Raw genomic sequence first — 20,729 nt, 5'->3', positions numbered from 1 at the left:
TTTTACTTTCCTCTTGTCCCACTATCATGTTCAGCCTTCATTAGGGTTTCAGTAATTCCTCTCGGTTACATTATTCTTGGGGGTAAAGGCAGTGGTGTTAACAAACCCAGGGACAAGGGAACAACAAGTGATCCAAATAACCCAGGGACAAGGGAACAACAAGTGATCCAAATTAGTGGTCAGGAGGGTGTAGGCCTGGTAGGGATGGCTTTATTATGAGGTGCTCTTACTCTTGTTAAGGAGTCCTGGTGCCGTAGTGGTTCTGTGTCGGGCTGTGATCTGCACGGCCGGCAGTTAGAAACACCAGCAGCTCCGAGGAAGAAAAAGTGGGCTTTCTACTCTCAGAAAAAAGTGAGTCTCGGGAAGCCACAGGCAGGTCGCTATGAGTCAGCACTGACATGGTGGCAGTGCATTTGGTCTGGCGGCACAGTGGTTACTTGCTGGGCTGCTAGCAACAAGGCCTGTAGTTCAAAGCCACAAAAGGCAGAACTGTCTACTCCTGAAAGTGATAGAGAGTTCCGGACACCCACGGGGACAGATCTACATTTAGTCTGGTGACTCTACTGGACAGAAATATTGAAGGGAGAGAGGGAGGGGAGGGGAGGAGGGAGGGGAAGAAGGAAGAGAAAAGAAGGACAAAGAAAAATGCCCGCCAAGAGGCTTGGTTGAAAAGCAGAAACAGAGGATGGCCCTTTGTTTCCATTCTCTTGACACCCTAGACGTATTTCATTGTATTGCCAGGCAATACCCAGTGTTGGAGATATTGCCACACTGGTCAGCCTGGGCATCTGACGGGCAGCACAGGGCATCCATTGGCCTTGCTGGCTCATTACTTGGTGGGGTGAAGACTGAGGTGGCCCTGAAAACTACACCACCAAGAGTGACTGAATAGCAAATTGTGACAAATCCCTTTTGGGTCTCAGACACAAGTGGAGACAGAAGTTCTTTCACATAGATTTACTGAGGCTTACGATAGACCAGGTACTTGCTGAAGGTGCCAAGCCTCCGAACACAAATGAGTGTAAATCCCTGACTGCGTGGAGGTTACAGGCTAAAGTGGAACAGAGAACGGACAGACAAGTGCCACGTAACACGGCAGGGGATGATCAGCCCAACTGGGACCAAAGTGGCGAGAGAAGGCGGTGGAGTCAGATGTGTGAGAGTTTCAACAAGGGTGGCCATCATAGCCTATGATATGAAATGACGTGTGAGCAGAATTCTGGAAGACGTGAGGAGCCCCCAGTGGCTATCTGTGAGGAAGCTGTCGCGGCCAAAACACACACACGCATGCACGCACGCACGCACACACAACAAAACCCATTTCCTTCTAGTAAATTGCGGCCACCCTGAGCAGAAGTGCTCTACGGAAGCTTCCAAAGCTGTGATGGAGTGTGATCCTTCTTTAAAGAAGCAGACTGCCACACCTCTCTCCTGAGGGGTGGCTGGTGACGTCTTACCGCTGACGTTTCGGTTAACAGCTGAGGGCTTAACCATGGCATCACCAGGGCTCCTGGGAAGCACCTTTCGGTTCTATGCAATCGGGAAAACAAAGGCCCCGTGGGGAGCGTGGATTCAGTTTGTTCCAGAAAATGGCAAAGAAGCCAACAAGTTCAGGAGCAGCCAGTGACAGCAGGGGAGCAACTAGCTCCTCTCCTTGGAGCTCCAGCTTGGAACCAAGTAAGATTTCTTGCCCAGGGCACTGGGGGGAAAGTGACATTTCAGAGTAAATACCGATTTCAAACGGCCTCAAGGGGTTCATGACATACAGAATGTTATGACTGACTTTACATCCTCGACCTCTGTTTTTGCATCCTCTAGACTGATGTACAAACTGGTCTATGTTAAAGTGGCATCCATGAAACAAACAGACCAAAATCATACTTCAGGCACAACTTGAGATCCATCCCTGATGGACCTGCCTCCACTTCTCTCCCTCTCAACTTTGTCTTCCACCCCCCGCCCCCCACCACACACACACACACACACACACACACACACACACACACACACACACACGATGTCAGGCACAATACCTTCTCTGGCTCAAAGAACCGGCTACTACTCATATTTATCATGGCACTTAGCATCCTCTCTCTGTTCGACACTTGTTTCAAATACTCGCGATTGCAAAAAGGTTTTGTTTACTTCACGGCAATGCTGTCAGTGCCTGAGAGAAAGCTGTGGACCAGAAGAACAGCACCACAGCTTCCCCATCTGGCCTTCAGATGACTCAGCTGGCCTACAGGCAGCCTAAAGGCTCCTCGTTCCACGCAGGCCCTGCTCACCGCAAACTACCCTCTCAAGTTAGGAGGGATGCTTGTGGATTTCACGTCAACAAGGTCTCTTCAGCCTGATCGTTCCCAGGAAGAGTTGGGAAATCCAAAGAAGTTGGGAGATTTCTGGAAATACAAGGGGAAACAGTTCATCATTTATGGGCGGCCCCCTTTGATAAAGGGTTACTTTGAAGCCTGGGGACGGAACAGAGGGGCGTGCGTTCTAAAGAGCAGCACGGTCCAGTAGAACTTTCCATGATCATGAAGGGTTCTAGATGGTAGCTGTCCAGCACTGAAAGGGTGTTGTAGGTGAATGAGGAATGGAAGTTTTCATTGGACTTAACGTTGATCAGCTTCAGTAGCCGCATGGGGCTAATGACTTTTGCAATAAACCGCCGCGCAGGTCTCCGAAGCACCAAGCTCACTACCATCGAGTCGATTCCGCTCGCAGCCCCTTACAGGACAGGGCGGAACTGCCCTCGTTTGGTCTGGGAGACTGTCAGTCTTCACGGGAGTGGAAACCCTCATCTTTAGGGTGAGGAGCGGCTGAGGGTGTCAAATATCAGCCCACTTGGGGCTCCAGCACAGGTCTAGTACCTCCTAAAATCTGTCTTCTCCTTGGGCAGCTGAGGAAATGGCAGGCGTTCTCTCTGAGTGCCAGAGTTCCACACTCAACCGCCTCCCTCTGGAAAGGCCCCCACGGACAGTTGGAGGGATGGAAAAGGTGGGGTCGGGGTTGTCTGGATCTCTAGGTACTGGTTGGGGGTGAGCTGGAATGTTCTGAAGAGCAGAGACCTTCCCAGTGGAGCTGTGGCTCTGTAAGACCCTCCCTGGTTCTTTTGAAAGACAGCATCTCCTGGTGGCATCATGGGTTACAGGTTGGGAGGCCAGCCAGCAGCTCAGCGGTTGGAAACCACCAGTAGGTTCTCGAGAGAAAGTCAGGCCGTTCTACTCCACAGTCATTCCGTTGCATCGGACCAGTCAGGAGCGACAGTCTTGGACATGTCCAGGGCCAGTTCTACCCGCCTCTCCAGGGTCACGCTGAATCGGAAGTTACTAGGCGAAAGTGAGTTTTATTTAAAGAGAGGATTTCTGTTCTGTCAGGATGGCCTTTGCAGAGCTGGGTCCTCCTGGCTGGGGACACGGAAGGGTGGAAGCCGCGGGGTGAATCCCTCTGCGTGCCCCAACTCATCCTTTCCCAATCCTGAGGCCGGTGTGGGCGGGGTGGGCTTCTGAAGCTCATTTGTGATTTTGAGTCGGAAATGAAAGCCTGTACACGGGAAAGGAAAGAAGGCCCAGTTCATCTGCTCAGGGGGCTTTATGAAGAATTCATTATCACGGGGGAATATCAAATGAGAAGCAGCAGCAGCGCAGGCAGCCCGACAAAAACCCAGCATTTGACAAAATAAAACAGGCCTGCACTGCAGGCCCCTCGCTACCTGTACTGTTGATGGCGGCGGAGATAAGGGAAATAAAAGGAGGAAATTAGAACAAATAAGATGGATGAAGTAATTAAGGGGTGGAAACAGAGTGGAGAGGAAGGAGGAATCTGAGCCTGATATCTCTGGAGAATTCACTATTTCCACCTGTGGTAGGACAAAGTTCAGCTTGTTCAAGAGTTTACACAAAAGCACAAAGAACCAATGTTTAAGTATCTGCAGATCAAATTGGGACCGGAGTGGGTTAAGGACGTGCCAAGGAATCACCTCAGCACACCTGTCTTCAGCATGCCCGAACATCTCTAACCCATCTTCCCACTCGCGTTCTCCACTGACTGCCTTCCGGGTAGCGCAGGGCCCAGCATGACCGGCCTTCTCAGCCACGGGAAGCTCTTCCCGTACGTGCTGGTGGCTCTGTGGAGTGGAGCAGGTAGATCTGCAGGGGTGAGGAGAGAAAGGTGCTCATTGTCAGCCCTTCCTGGAGATTCTTAACTGGAGGATGTGTGTTCCAAAAAAAATAAGATTAATGCTTTGGGGGGCGAAGGGGAGATATTCTAATTGAACACACAGTAATTCTGAATTTTCTTCTTGTGTGACAGATAAGATGTAATCATTAGATTTCTTTCTCCAGAGGCTTTGTAGGGAAGAAGGCAGAAGAAGAAGAAGGGAAAAAAAAAACCCTTTGTGGAAGCAATATCTTCAGTGTCTGAAAGATGGTCTTTTTATATGAAACAAATTCTGCATTGGGTTACTAAAAGCATCCACCTGCTTATCAATCTAAAAGCTGCATCTTTAAAGGTCACAAGTGAAGGGAAATCAGATAGACTCATTCTAATTCCTAGCAAACGGGAGCTCATTTCTCACCAATCCACCCTGCAGCGCTCAGTAACATGACCTTTCACTTACAAAGAGAACAACAGATTTCTGTCTCCCGTGTGCTATCCTTCCTTCCTCTTCAGGAATTAAATGCAGTTTTGATATTATCATTACACGCTTCCATAATATTCCACTGAAAGGACCTGTAAATTAGGCGTGACTTTGCCCAAATGTCCAGCCAAAGCTCTCTCACAGTCTCTTGCGCCTGGGAAGGAATATTAATTCATTAAAAAAAATAGTTTTGCTCACAGGACTACCGAGCCAGAGGAATTCTTACAAAACCTGGGGCCGTGAGCCGTGAGGGAAGAAAAATAACTGAAAGAGGACCATCACGCTGCTCTTTTAAATCCAGCCTGATGAATCCCTTTGGGAAAATCTCCATGAAAGCAGATGGGGCAGCCTTTGTTGGCATTTGAGCACGCTCGCTCCGCACTCACTGCCGCGGAGTTGGCTCTGACCCTGTAGGGCAGGGTCGAGTTGCCCACGTGGGTTTTCCTAGACTCACTGTACGGAAGTAGAAAGCCTCGTCTTTCTTCCGCAGAGCAGCTAGTGGTTTCGAAATACTGACCTCGAGGTTAGCAGCCCAGCATTTACTGTGTGCACGGGGCATCTATGGAAAACACTCTGGGGTGAGGGTCCCAGGCCTCAGAGTCACGGTGACTACTGGGAGCCTGTCCTCTGGTTCTCCCCGCCCATTACAACAGCTGGAGGGGGTCAGCGACCTGGTGTCACGGCAAAGACGTGGATTGCCGAGCTTGTCTCTGGCCACCTCGTGCAAGTCTGAAGTCAGGCGCGTGCCAACACAGACGGACAGAATGCAGGTGGTCTTGTTCACATTAAAGTGGCAGGCACTTGACAGCAACAGATCGTGGACTTTGTCAAAGAAATTCTTTTCCATTCCTTCATGGCAGTTATCCCAAGCTACTGAAGTTAAATTTGTACCGATTCCCTTAATAATACGAAAGGGGGGGGGGGGAAGGTGATCAAAGCAGAAAACAAAATGCATTAAATCTCATCGCTACATGCCTCGGTTTCCCCAATATGAAGAGAATGACAGTGCACCCCTACCTCTAGCCAATTTGAATTCTACGTGGAAGCAGTACAAATCAGATGCTTAATACGTGTTAAACACAACACATGGGAAAGTAATACTTAATAATTCAGAGACGACAGTTTCTTCTGAAATAACAGTCATCTACATGTGTAAGGTACAGTAACTATGGTGCGCTGAGCACATCATCGTCACATTTGATCCCCCAGACACTGACATGCGCGTTAGGCAAGGCAGACATTAGAATGTCCATTCTGTGGAGGAAAATGAAGCAAACAATTCATGAAAGATCACCCAGTGGGAGAACTAGAACTCAAACGCCAATAAAATGTTAGAACTCAGGGTTGTTTTCCCTATCCTGAAAAAAAAAAATATTGCTCTTTGGTCAGAACTACCAAAGGGCTTTAACACATTTCTAGAAAAAACGGGAACAAGTGATAATTGAATTTTACGGCAAAATGTTTGACACTCCTTCATATTCTTTTCTTTTTGCTATGTTGAATCCATATTGATATTCTATAAGGCTAAGTTGGAAAATATTCTGGTAAAATTATAGAAACTATTATTAAACATGAATACCAAAGTGTTGTTATGATTTCTCGGCATGGCCTCCACCTAGGTCTGGACATGTCCAAAGGTAGGGTTTACATCTCTCACCCTTCCGACACGGCAAAGAAGAACTCTACGCTCTTTGATTTATACCTCACCAAGGCGGCAGTTTCGGCATTCTTCTGGTGAATGTTCTTGGGGCTTGGGAAAACCAAGGAAGGACTGGCAGGGCTAGATCAAGGCTGTCGGTGGATGCGGGTCATGCTTCCCGAGGAGTCTCACAGGGCAAGCCCTGCTACCCTCACAGGATGCGCGCACAGCGTCAGGGGGGAACGTCACTCCTCAGTGCCATTTCTCTGCATTGTAATTTTAAATTTGCTTGAAACTTCTTCCTCATAAGCACCCATGATAGCCCTATCATTTGAAGAAACAAACAAACAAACCTGGAGCGCCCCATAACAGTCCCAATAAGTTCCCACCCTTCCCTACCTCAAATTTAACTGCCCAATAAACCCCCTCTCGGAAGCCACTCTTTGGAGCAAACCTTCTTTTGAAGGCACCGCAATGAGACAAAGACAGGTGTAAGACTGAGAGAATCATCTGCAACTATCTGCTGATTGAAGAGCTGTTCAAACATTTTTGTTGGGAACAAATCCACACACACACACACACACACACTGGAACTCCAGTGGCAATGCTTCTGACTAGGGCTAGTAACTTATAAGACGGGGACTCTTCTTGCTACTTGCATCTGATAACAGTCTTTGGGATAATTATCGACTAGATCTTTTTAAAAAGAAGCTACACTGCTTTTAGAAAAGTAGAACGCATGTTTACCAAATGCTGCCACAAAAGGGGCCATCAATTAGACCACTGTAAAGAGATAACATTAAAAACAGTAATCGACAGGAGACGCCCAATTTCAGTGGTGTCTATTTTGCTGATAAATTCTGCCCCATATCCCCCCAAAACCAACCAAACTCAATGTCTTAAAGTTGATTCCAACCCAGAGTGGCGCTATGGTGTTTCCAAGGTGGTTAAGCTCCACAGGAGCTTGAAATCTCATCTTTCTCCTGTGGAGTGGCTGGTGAAGTCTAACTGCTGACCTTGAGGCTAGCAGTCAACTTAGAACCACTACCCCACCCTCTGTTCTACGAAGACCCCATCAAATTGTTTAGGGATATCAGGGATCCTTTTTAAAAAAATCATTTTATTGAGAACTCTTACAAAAATCCATACATCAGTTGTATCAAGTACATTTGTATATATGTTGCCCTTATAATTTTCAAAACATTTTCTTTCTACTTGAGCCCTGGGTATCAACTCCTCTTTTTTCCCTCCCTCCCCCAACTTTCCCACTCTTGTGAGCCCTTGATCAATTATAAATTAGTATTTTCATGTTACACCACCCGCTGTCTTGCTTCACCCACATTTCTGTTGTTCATCCCCCTAGGGAGGGGGGATATATGTCAATCATTGCAATTGCCTCCCTCTTTCTCCCCCTTCCCCCCCACCATGTTCCCCCTACCCTCATGGTATTGCTATTCCTATTATTGTTCCTGAAGGGTTTATCTGTCCTGGATTCCATGTGTCAAATGCTCTTATTTATACTAGTGTACATGCTCTGGCCTGGCCGGATTCACCTGGTAGGACTGGGGTCATGATAGTGGGGTGGAGGAAGCATTAAAGAATTAGAGGAATGTTGGGTGTTTCATCGGTGCTATACTGCACCCTGACTGACTCATCTGTCCCTTCCTTGTGACCCTTCTGTAAGGGGAGGTCCAATTGTCCACAAATGGGCTTTGGATCTCCACTGCAACCCCCTTTGTTCTCATTGATATGATTGTTTGTTTGGGGTCTTCTGGGATATCAGGGATTATTACAACTTCTCCACATCAGCAAACAAACAAAAAACCCAACTTGTACTTAAAGTTTCTCTCATAGAATCTCATCTCGTGCAGAACCATTAATGCGAAGCAAACAGCTGCAACGTAGACCGTCGAGTTTCGGAGCCAACACTGCTGAGTGTGCGACAACTAAAGTTGTTTAGCCTCAACATCACTTACTAACATTTATTATTATTACTGGCTATGATTAGTCCTGTTAATATATGGCTTACGCTAAGAAACAGCCCAAGATTTTGCAGACTTCAATTAGTAGCAATCAACATACTTAATTTAAGACCCAATTTCAAACAAACAGAAAACCTTCTTCCTGCTAAACCATGTGGCCAGTTACGCTTCAGACACACCCTTTGCGATCACACTGTATACCTAGGAGAGGGGAAGAAACCACACATCTCAACCTGTTCGACAAGTACAAATTAGGGATCTGAGTAGTTGCTGAGAGGAGATGTGATGTTTTTAAAAAATGTCTGCTCCAGTTCAGGTGGAGTCCCCACCAAACCCATTGCCATTGAATCAAATCCCACTCGTAGCGACCCTATAGGATCTATAGGACACAGTGGAATTGCCCCTCTGGGCCTCCAAGGCTGGAGATCTTTATAGGAGCAGAAAGTGTCTCCTTTCTCCCTAAGTGTGACTTGTGGGATCAAGTTGCTACCATTACGGTTAGCAGCCCAGTGCTTAACTTACTATACTACCAGGGCTCTCAGATAGAGTACCAGGTGTTTAAGTGCTATAGGTAACAACCAGGACACATGTCCATTTGCAAAGAAACAAGAAAGCTGGCCTCTAAATCTACAGGCTGCAGGTGGCCCTTAGCAAGTCAAACCCCAAACTCTCTGCCATCGAGTCGGTTCTGACTCCGAGCAACCTGCGGGCCAGGCTAGAACTGCTGCCGTGGGGTTCCGAGACGAGCACAGTGTACAGGAGGAGAGCGCCACATCCTTCTCCCACAGGATGGAGGGTGGATTCAAACTGCTGACGCTGTGGTTCGCCGCCCAACACGTAACCACCAGGGCTCCTACCACTGCCTCCTAAAGGTTCCTCAGTGAGTCCAGCTGTCCTCTGAAATCTCTGCATTTGCAAGAGGCACTGGAGCTCGTCCAGATGTGGCCTTGTCTACACTGCCTCCATCTCCTCACCAAGAACTCCTTCCTTCCCCTTTTATAACTGCAGTGTAACTGGGCTGAAGCCACACAGTTGAAATCAATTCCTCTGGGACACTACACCAGTGGGTTGCCCCCATTTATCTCACAAAGTCGTTATTGGTTGGCATGGATGCCAACCATGCCCACCTCAAAACCCTTCATTAAACTTGGGGTGCCCACTATTATCCTGTCCCTTCTACTCTCCATGGCTACCTTTTCTGATTTGGGTAAAAGCTCTCCCTATTTACCTTCTTCTTCCTGTCCACTAAGTATGGACCCGCTAATCCTCAGCGGGTCCCCACATTACTTACGGGAAACAGAGTGTCACGTTACTTTTTAAATAAAAAAAAATATATCCTAAAGTCTACATAGAAACTGGATTTTTATCTGTGAAGAGAAACCTAACTTCGAATAATCTCAGCTCAGTAACACAACAATGCTTAGTATTTCAATGGCATTTGCTTAATAGGCCCCTGACCTCAAGTCTACTATCACTTCGGCTGCTAATTCAATATACTAACTGTACATAGAAGACTGAAATCTCTCTCCAACCCCGACCCCACTAATCCACTTCCCCACGTCTGTACTAAAAAGAGTGCTGGATATTTTCACCTGGATCAATGAATGCTCGACATGTCCACAACAAAATCCAGCACATCGATTCACCCACCTGCCCAGGTCCTGTCCCTCCATCACTGTTACGGGCATCCTCCCACTGGCAGTGATGGCCGTCCTCTCTAGTCCTTTCGACTCCTCTTTTTGGCATCTGTTGCCTTGCCCTTGTACATGTTATAGCCTCGAGGGCTTTAACGCCACCCCCCAGTGCTTCAGCCTAGTGAAAGCTCCCCTTGCTTGGGCTACTGTAGTCTCCAGTCTTAACTCCATTTCTTCTTTAATCCATGCGGCATCCAGGGAGCACACACACACACACACACACACACACACACACCCGGCTACGAACCATTTGGCTTTGAAAAATAAATTAGCAAAAGGGCTTTTACTTCACTAGATATGGAATTGAGAATTAACTTCTCATAAAATGATTTCGCTTCAAGTTTATTAGAAAGCTCTCGGTTTTCCTGGTTGCTTTTTGGAAAATTTTTTGTTAGCTATGATCAGACCTGGTAGAAAGCAGAGCTGCTCTGACAGAAGCATCTAGGATCAGAGAGGCTTGATGCAATTAAAAGGTGGACAGACAGGTAGACAGATGTTCAGCTGCATGATCAGGAACAAGACTGTATAAAAAGGCTTCTTTGATCATTAGAGATACAGCTATAATGAAGCCCTGGATACCTACTCGGTGCTTCTGCCGGCTCTCATCTCCAGCAGGTGTCTTACAGAGAACATCAGGCAAACACAAACAGATTCACTGCCAGCGAGTCAGAGCGGCTTGGCATTTCCTCCTGTTGATTAAGCCACAAATAAAATCATACATGTTGTGCTTCTGACACAGGCAGAGGATGCGGTTCGTGAATCCTTACAGAACACATCTTTCTGAAATATTTCAGCATCCCTTCCTCGGCGGAGATCAAGAAACTAATATACGTTCAAGCGAGGGGCCCATGTGATCCAAATCACCCCCAAGGGCCTACAACATGGCACAGACCGTAAGCGCCAAAATGGATTTAAGAACCAAAGTGAACTATGGGACAGTAAATTTGGAACATGAAGGGGAGTGGCGACCCAATATGCCGAGCACGAGAGCGGACGCAGAGCTAACTCCTGGCAGTTTAGAAGAACCGAGAGCTGCCTTAAGGTGGGCTGGACACAAGTGGCAGAGCTAAGTGTCATTTCTAGTTGCCTCTGCAAGGCACTGCAGGGCCCCTTAGAAGCACACATGGCTTCTTGCTTCACTGCTGCATAGTTTAATATGAGAGTGAAGTCCGACTGACACACCGACTGCCAGGGGTGTGGGTGGGAACAGAGGATCCTCTTGGGAATTACAGCTGCTGTGAGTAACTCACCAAGTGCAGCCTCGAGGCTAACTCTCTGCACTGTTCCCGGTGCCCTTCTGTTGGAGCATACCAATTCATCTCCCTCTCTTCACTTCTGCATCTCAGATGCAGACAACGGTGAAGCTTCTTATTTATCAGGCAAGGATTTTAGGAATATACTCATATCTCTGTATACAGCACAGATACGCATGTATATGTACACACACACACACATATACGCTCTGGCAAGGGTTTGGTTTCCCTTGCTCTGGATTCATCACTTCATCTTTAATTCTTGTCCTTTGAGCTAGGAGCCTGTCGCCTGGCCTGCCAATTGCCAGTTCATCAGCCCCACCAACTATGTGAGTCAAAAGAAGCCTCCAGCCTGGTCCCTGACCCAGAGATTTGGGACTTGCCAAATCACAGGCACATGAGCCATTTCCTTGAAACGTGTACACACTTCACTTCTCTCGAGAACATGGCCTAAGACATCTGGACTAGCGCTGTCCTGGGAAAGGAGCTTTCTAAGCTGGTTCAGTCTGGCCCGTCTAAAAGGCACTGGTGACTGCACCTTCAGCAGTCGAGGATTCTCACTGCCACGCGGTTGATGCTGACTCATAGCAGCCCTGTGGGAAAGAGGGCACTGCTCATCTGTGGTATGAGGTGGCAGTATAAATGAGCAAAATATCGCTAGCAGTTGATGAAATATGTGTGAGAAACAAGGCTCGGGGTGATTGCAATTTTGGATGCTTTCCTGCAATTTGACAGAATGAGAAGTGTAAGAAAGCTGGTTGGGTGGGCGGTGGTCCCACTAGAACGTGCAAGGAAAGAAATAGATGAGCTCAGGATTTAAGAGTCTCGCTCAAATGCTGCATGAAATTCTTTAAATTTGCCACTTAGGCCCTGAGACAAAGCCTGATTGTAACAGAGATGATATTGGCAGAGGCCCATTGTAACATTGTAAGAGTGGTTGAGTTACCTAGTAGGGTGCCGGGGGAGGGGGGAGGGGGCTAACAGTACTATGCAACTATAAGCCACATTGGCCCAAGATTAAAAGAATAAGGAACAAGAGGAATTCCCCCGAGAACCTTGGGAAGCCCCATCGTATGTGTGGGCAGGGTGCACGGTGTGGGACAGTGGTGTAAGGCACACACAATCAGCCCGAGTTTATGGAGAGGTGCCCACTAAGCACAGATCCTCCACTTGTCGTTTCCGCTCGAGGGTAGACAAAGATCTAACAGTTTATTTGGTAGGGTCACTGAAGCGTGGAATAAGTGGTGGCCTTCAATAAATCAAGCTGAGGTGCCAGACCATCCTAGCTCTATTGTAGAAGAAGGTATCTCAAGACTAGGGAACTTGGCATGTGAGGATGGAGGTACCCACCGAGGACCCAGGAGACCCACTTCTGTCCACAACAGTGAGGACGGCATTCATGAAGGAGCCCCGGCACCCTGAAAGACTGTGGAGACTGCTATTTTATGTGAGTTATATTTGTCTGTGGGAACTGAGTTCGGACACCTAACTCCAAAGGGGCTGATTGGACCCCACAGCATTATGGGCCAGGTTGTCACTGAATCAATAAGGGCTTGGTGGGAGTGGTTACCATAGTGATCCGCAGAGTCAAAGCAGTCTGACTCATTTGGCCTACTTAGTCATGGTTTTCCCCAGGAGTGAAGCAGACGAAAAACCTACTCAGTATTTACCTGCTCTGTTCAAGGAGAAGAATTCTAGGTCAGGTGAACAGCAGTCAAACTTGAATTGCCAGAATAGAATCACATCCCCTCAATCAATTCCAGGCTTGAGTCAGATTACAGACCCACACCTGTTGAGTGAAGGGGAGACCTGGTCTCTCTGAGCAGAGAGTCTCTACTACAATGGAGACCTGCCTAAGGCCTAGCTCACTGTGGGTCCAATGAGTCCCTCCCTGAACCCATCCTATACTGATTCCCCCAAGTCGACAAGGAATATTGGAAAAAGACATAGTCAGCAACGGCAGAACCCCTCACATGTGGAATAGTGGTTATTATGGTGGCAAAAGCCCAAGGGAAGCCATTAGAACGGTTGCTACCTAAAAAACAGGAATACCAGATTCCTGGAGAGATTGGAGAAATTACTGCTACCATCAAGGCTTTGAAGGAAGGGATGGCGATTTTTACCACATCCGCATTCAAGTCACCTATGTGGCCTGTGTAAAAAGCAGATGGATCTGAAAAATGACTGTGGATTATCATACATTTAACCAGGTGGTGACTCCAATTGCATTCACTGTTCCATACGTGGCCTCATTGCTCAAACAATTTAGTACATCTCCTGATACCTGGTACGTAGCTAAGGATCTGGATCATGTACACCCCCCAGCCCCCATCTAATTCCTTTGAAACACCAGAAGCAATTTGCCATTAGCTGGCAAAATCAGCAATATACCTTCACTGTCCTACCTCAGAAGTATATCAAATCTCCAGCCTTACGTCATAATTACTTCCACAGGGACCTTGATCACCTTTCTTCTAGAAGATATCACCTATAGTACACTGTGCTAGAGGGTAGGGAATTAATCTGACAAAAATCCAGACACCTTTCTTCTCATTAAAATTTCTAGGAGTCCAGTGGTGTGGGCATGTCAAGGTAGTCTTTTTAAGGAGGCACAGTGCCCTGATGCTCTTCACCCGTGCCACATGATCTTGTACTTCCCTTTCAACACCTAGGGTTCATGGACAGTTCTGTATGATAAGCCAGTGAAGCACGAGAAGGTCCGTGCCTGGGTTACAGGTGGTTCTGCATGATATAGAGGCCCGACCCTGAATCGGACCTCTGCGGCGCTGCAGCCCCTTTCTGGGAGCTCCCTGAAGGGCATTGGTGAAGGGGAACTTTGAGCAGCGCACCTTGCTTGGAAGGAGAAATGGCCAAATATGTGATGGTACAGGGGGGGCTTCATAAAGCTCATGGAAAATGAAATCAAAAGAGAATGGAATTTCCCCCAGAGCAGTTTGAAGCCCCCTTCTATTCTGATTCAGCCTGGTGCCAATAGTTTGGCTAGATGGTCAGGGACTTCAAAGGAACTTGACTGGAAAATTAGTGACAAGAAAAATTGGTCACATGGGGAAGACATATGGAGATAGACTTCTCTGAGCGAGCCCCAAAGTGAAGATGTTTGCATCTCAGGTGACTGCTCCCCAAAGAGTGACCTCAGCCGAGAGTTTAACAACCATGAGTGCCTGATAAGACCCTGTTTCTGGATATGATAAGTCAGTAAGCTGGTGACAGGTTGATTACAGAGGCCACCTCCATCATGGAAGGGGCAACACTTTGTTCTTACTGGGATAGACACTCTTGGTACAAATACCGATTTGCCTTTCTTGCGTGCAATTTTTCTGCCCTAACTACTATGCATGGGCTCACAGAAATCCTTATCGACCACCACGGTATCTCACAAAGTACAGTCTCAGACCAAGGGACTCACTTCCCAGCAAAAGTGAAGAGGCAGTGGGCTCATGCTCATGGAATTCACGGACCTTACTGTCTTCTCTGTCATCCCGTAGCAGCAGGCTTGAGGGCACGTGACAATGTTGTCCAGGAGGGTGGATGTGTTCTAAAACAGCATCCAATATATGGTGCTCTATCTCCCACAGCAAGAATCCATGCGTCAAGAAGTCAAGGGGTGGAACTGGAAGGGATATCGTTCACTATAACCTCTAGTTATCCCCTCACATCATTGTGCTTCCAGTCCCCATGGACCTATGTTCTTCGGGGCCATAAGCCTTAGTTCAAAATGGAGGAATGCTTCCACCAGGAGTCACAACACTGATTATTACACTGACCTAAAAGGTAATAAATTCAACTGGCCATATCCAACAAAGAAGAGGGTTACCATGCTGGTCGGTATGATTGGTAGTACATACTGAACATAAAGAATACAGGAGATCCCTGAGTTAGTTTATTGTGCCAACATGGCTGATAAACACATGAGGGGTTAACTGAAGGGCAGAGGGATAAATGGTTCAGTGAGCCTCGCCTTTCGAGTTCTCTGGTCTCTTGCTTTGTGATGGTCGCACAAGGGTGCAGCTGCCTTAGCAGTTCTCTGTTTCAGCTGGCAAGGCTCACTTCTTGCAAGACATCCCTGAGGAGAAGCCCCGTGGACCCGTGTGGAGACCCCTGCCAGCGCTGAGATGCTTACATGTTCACTGATTTGGCTTTCCTCCTGCAGTCGACATCATTGCGTCTGTTTTGTGAGATGGAGGAGGACTTTGTGGATTGGTGTTGGACATATGGGTTAATGTTGGACTTGTGGGCTTGGGCAGCACTGGGTTGGGATGTTTTCTTGGTACGCACTTAGCCTTTATATAATACCCTCTCTTATATATGAGTTTCTGTGGATTTGTTTCTCTAAAGTCCCCAGACTAATACAATCTCTTAGGGTATCTCACCACACTGTGTTTAAAGTCAGTGGAAAATTACACATCTACCCAATTCCAACATGAATACTAATGGCTCAGACACTTCAGTAATGAAGAGTTGGGTCAACCCACCAGGCAAAGAACTACGGCCAGCTGTAGCACCTACTGATGGCAAAGGAATACAGAATGGAGGTAGAAAGCAGTTCCGAATACCAGTTCCAACTACGTGACCAGGTGTAGAAAAGAGGATTATAATTGGTGAGTATTTCTTCCTTGTTCCATTGCACATGCATGTGTATGTACAGCAAGTATATATATATAATACACATACATAAATATTATAAAGTATATATATATATATATGAATGCAATACATTTTAGAAAAAATGCATGATAGTTGTAACATGTTAGGTGCAATAAGGCCTACGTATAACTTGGTATTTGTCTTTAAAGATTATGTACAGTTTATAAATATACTTTAAAGCAGTTGCCAAGTCGACAAAGGGTGGACTGTGATGGATAGGCCATGATTCTCATTAGTGTGTGATTGTCCTCCACGTTGTGATATGATGAAATTATCCTGCATTTTATGTGTTGAGTCAAAATCAACCAGAGGCATTTTTTTTCTTTTCTTTTTTTTTGTTTATATGTTATGACAGCAGCATTAACATGGGACGTATCCTGAAGAGTTCTGTAAGGAAGTAAAACTTAAGTCACACTCTTACCAAAGTTCCACTCTTATTTTGATGTAGGGAGACTTTCCTTGGGTGTGTAATTTGCATCCAATATACATAGAGGTGCCCTTGCTAACTCCTCCCTTCTCTGGGTCTTGTATCTGGCTTGACATCAACTGACCTCCAATTCTTGAGACTTGACCTAGAAGCCTGTTGTCTGACCTGCCAATTCTGGGACTCACCAGCATTCATGAACCAACAGCCTGTCACCTGACCTGCCGACTGTGGATCTGCCAGCCTCTGCAGCCACGTGAGTCAGGAGAAGCATCTGGCCGGAGACGTGACCCACAGATCTGGGACTTGCCATGTGCACTTCGTTAGTTTTGCTTCTCTACAGAACCCAGTCGAAGACAACTGTAATGTTCTCTTGGAAGCAAACTATATGACCGCGATGGTATCATTACTCACAGAAGCTACTGACTAATTCTGGTTCTGGGGTCACAGTAAAGTAGGGAAGAAAGTGAAGAAGATGGGGAGAGAAAGAGAGAGCGATCCAGTCAGCGGATCCTTTTTTTGTGGCTTGGGGCAGAGGTGAATACCCTCGTAAATCACGTTTCCAGAGACAGATGGTTCGTTTTAACAATTTCTCCTTTTACAATCATCACTTCATCTTGTGAAAGACTTGAGATCCATATGTTCATGAATCATTGATCCTGTTACAGTCGTAATGGCACAGCTCTGAACATTCTGATTACACCGTCCCAGCATGGTGGGTCTTCGATGAAGAAATGGAAAGAAACAACGCTGTAAGTCACAAATCAGAAAACCTGCACAGGCACCGCTCAACCTGTTTTCTTCTCTGTAACTTAGCTAATAAAGCCCATTCTCGACCTGCTTTAATTGGCCACTTAGTAAAGTCTATGTTCTGCCAAATACAGAAGTTTGCACCACTGGCCTGGAGCCACTTGCAGGGAATGGCTGCCCTCATTCTCAGCTACCGTGGTCTCTTGGTATTAGATCCCATGAGTCGTCCTCTGCGCCACCACCTGAACTCTCAGTACGAAGCCCATCTGTGATGGGCCTGCACACTGTCAGGTCAGACGCTCTCCGAGCCCGACTGTCGAGAGCACCACCAGGACATCTGCCTACTGTTGCTAACAGTGACCAACCAGAAAGGGGAGCGCAAACTGGGTTCTCTTTCAAGATAGCACTAACTCCAATTGCTTTTGTCGTAGTTCTTTTAAAAAAAAAAAACGTATTTTTTCAATTTCGAACTGGAAGGAAACATGAAAGAGGGGCCCGACTGCCCGTGAAGTTCACTGCTATTGCAGTGCTAAGTGGGCCCAGACTGGGAAGACAAATGAAATAAGCCAAATGCACTCTCCCTTCAGCTCAAATATGGTATTTAATACAGTTGAACAGTGTATTTATTTTCATCCTTGACAGGGCCAGAAATGGACAGTGACTTTATCTGCAGATGAGATAATCTCAAAAATACGTTTTCCTACCCACAGGAGAACACATTTCTTTGTGAGTTCATCAACAGTGGAAATTAATGAACTGTGTGTGTGTGTGTGTGTTCTTCCCCTCAGCCATCATTAGAGACCGAAATCCAGGAACTCGTACAGTACTAGATTCTAGAAACAAGAACAGAAAATGAGTGAGAACGAAAGCCCAATGGCCAGGACGCACGCTGATGGACAGCCGTGTTAAAAGGTATTTCCCATTTGCTGGGAGGTATTTATGTAGTCCGTGGAATCTCAAAGTGGCACTGTTTTATTATTTTGAAATTCATTCCTATATTCCTGCAGAGGTTTTGCAGTTTGACCTACTTGTCTTAAGGTTGGACTGCATTATACATTCTTCAGAGCAGAAGCTAGACAGAGCTGGCCTTGAAAATCACCATCAACATTGTAATCAGTCTCTTTGATAGAGGTGATACGGAGCACTGGCACTTTGGCCGCCATTTTCCCTTAAAATGGCATTCTCGTTCATTTGAAAACAGAAGCTGAGGCCCCTGCCTTGAATCTGCAATGTTTAAAAATGGGAGAGATACAGCATTTGGTTCAATGTTCAGATATTAACAAAGTGCATTCAAGGAGTCTAAACCAGAAAAAGAAAAGGAAACCGAGTTTGCAGTAATCTTCCCATTAATGCATCCAAAATTCCTTTCTGATTGAAAACTGCGCTTTCAGATTAGCTGCTCTAAATGTATTATAAAAAGCAAATGCAACAGATTTTTCAGTTGATCCAAACTAAATTAGGCTACAAATTGAGAAGCCAAACATTTTTAAATGTCTACCTAAATAGATACATAAAAGTCTCAGTACTACTAGCTGCTCAGTGATGATCGTGAGTCACATTCCTGGAGACAGGTTATTGCAAGCTAAGAATTTCCAGAGGCTTCTTCTCATCTAAAGCATGGCAAAAATCCCTACCCTCTTCATCATGAATGATATTATAAATAGGAGAGAGAAACTATTTTCCTGGCTTTTAGGCTTTTAATACTCACACCCTCACTTTAAAAACTGACCCCATCATCTTTCCTTAGACAGGAATGACTTTTCTAGGAGGAGGAAAGGCCTATGATGCCACTTTGAAAGGGATCAAATTATGGGATCAAAGAATTCAAAATATAATTTTGCTTTAATAGCTGGCTCTTTCCCTCCCCACTCCCCCCAATACCAAATGCTAGGTGGGCCTTACTTCGAAAGCACATGCTGATATATGCACATCATATAAAACACAGATGATTTCTTGAAACAAGATTTTCATCAGTAATATCCCTCAACTCACTGACACACGGAATGGCCATTATCTCCCATTAGAAACATCTCTTAACAGCCTACGTTTATTATCACTAAAATGAGGAGGCAAAATCAGAGGAAGGATGTGGTTCCTCTTGAAAGAGTGGCTGTATTATTTAAGCCCTGGCCATAGAACCCATATTCACCCTCACCGAGCTCAATTGAAGGGGGTGTTCCAGACTCTGGAAGTTTGAAGAAGGACGTTTTTCTGACCACCTAAGAAACACGAGGAGCCTTTTCCTGAACAAAGCATTCTGCCCTCCCCAACCCCAACCCCACTCACCACCCCCAAATCACATTTTTGCACTTCTTTTATTGTGTATGATTTCTTTTGCACTTCAGGGGATTTCTACTGAATGATGGCAGAAGAATCCCTAGTCTAAAGCAAAATTCTGTATTGATATTTAGGATGATTTGAGCACCAGCACATCAGAGTGAAAGCGTGGATGAAAGATGCTGGTTATTATTCCTAAAGCTGACTCACCCTCACAGAGGAGCCTACAGCTACGGAAAAAAAGCTTAGTTTTTCAAAACGGACATTGGGCAGTGTGAGTTGACCATGGCAAATGGAAGAGCCCGGCGGCTTTAGTTTCTCGGCGTAGCTGGATGACACAGCCTGGGGGTGAAATAACACAGCAGAAATGAGGATGGGGCACTGGTAAGCTTTCTTCCAAGAGTATTAACAAGAGTTTCCAGCTGGACCAAGTAGATGTTCAAAATGCAGTCCTTTCACCAGTCGTACTGGTCATCAAAAGAAAATTAACAAGGGCGTGCGAGGGATCCTGCTCTACTAGAGACCGTGACCATGCATGGCATAGAACACGCGAGTGGTCCTTCTAAAACATGCAGCCTCACATTGGTATCAGTTCAACCTGATGTGCAGGCCTTTGTGCTATACTGATAAAATAGCCCCCAGGCCCTCTCTGGGAGGCAGTGATACTGAATAGGGCATAAAAATGTGAGTTCTGCACTCAGGCGGAACGAGGGTCCAGCCCTGGATTCACTGTCTACTCCATGTGTGACCTTGACTAAGCTACTTATCCTGACCCTCACTTCCCTCATCGGAAAAGTCAAAATTAAAACTTTGAAGTATAAAAGGAGAGATAAAAACAGTCCATACTCCATAACACTATAAAGATGAAATATCACACTCATTCAAAATGCCCATTACATAATCCTAAGGGAGTAATGAAACTGTTCTATATCCTGTTACCATAAATGTATGTTACAATTCACAAAATGTACACCAAAAGAGGGGAAAAAATTAAGATTGTGTGGTGATTTTAAAGCTGTATTATTAATATCAAACACAAGTATAATTTTGCTGAAGATAATTCAAAAAGAGGTTCAGAAGAACATCGGTAGGGAACGGCCAGAAATTCAAGCCCGACTTGGAAGAGGACATGGCACGAGGGGTACCATTGCTGATGTCGGATGGCTCTGTGTGGAAAACAGAGAAGACCCAGACAGACGTTTACCTGTGTTTTACTGACGAAGCATTGAACTGTGTCGATCATAACAAATTATGGAAGAGAACATTGTGGGGAACAGAAATTCCAGAACACTTAACTGTGATCATGGGGAACCTGTATGTACATTGGCCAAGGGCTAAACAGAACAACAGGCTACTGCATGGTGTGTTAGTGGGTACATTCAAGAAACAAATCCACAGAAACTCAT

The 20,729-nt window shown here is 46.1% G+C and overlaps 1 protein-coding gene across 1 annotated transcript in view; it reads right to left on the bottom strand.

Annotated features, from left to right (window-relative positions):
• CADM1 (cell adhesion molecule 1) overlaps positions 1-20,729 on the bottom strand; it is a 405,565-nt gene that overhangs the window by 130,696 nt on the left and 254,140 nt on the right. The window lies entirely within an intron of this gene.

The sequence above is a fragment of the Echinops telfairi genome, unplaced genomic scaffold, assembly GCF_000313985.2.
Source record: "Echinops telfairi isolate 266 unplaced genomic scaffold, ASM31398v2 ScPeMD7_7463;HRSCAF=8501, whole genome shotgun sequence".
Lineage (NCBI taxonomy): Eukaryota > Metazoa > Chordata > Mammalia > Afrosoricida > Tenrecidae > Echinops > Echinops telfairi.
This window is presented reverse-complemented; position numbering and strand designations above follow the sequence as displayed.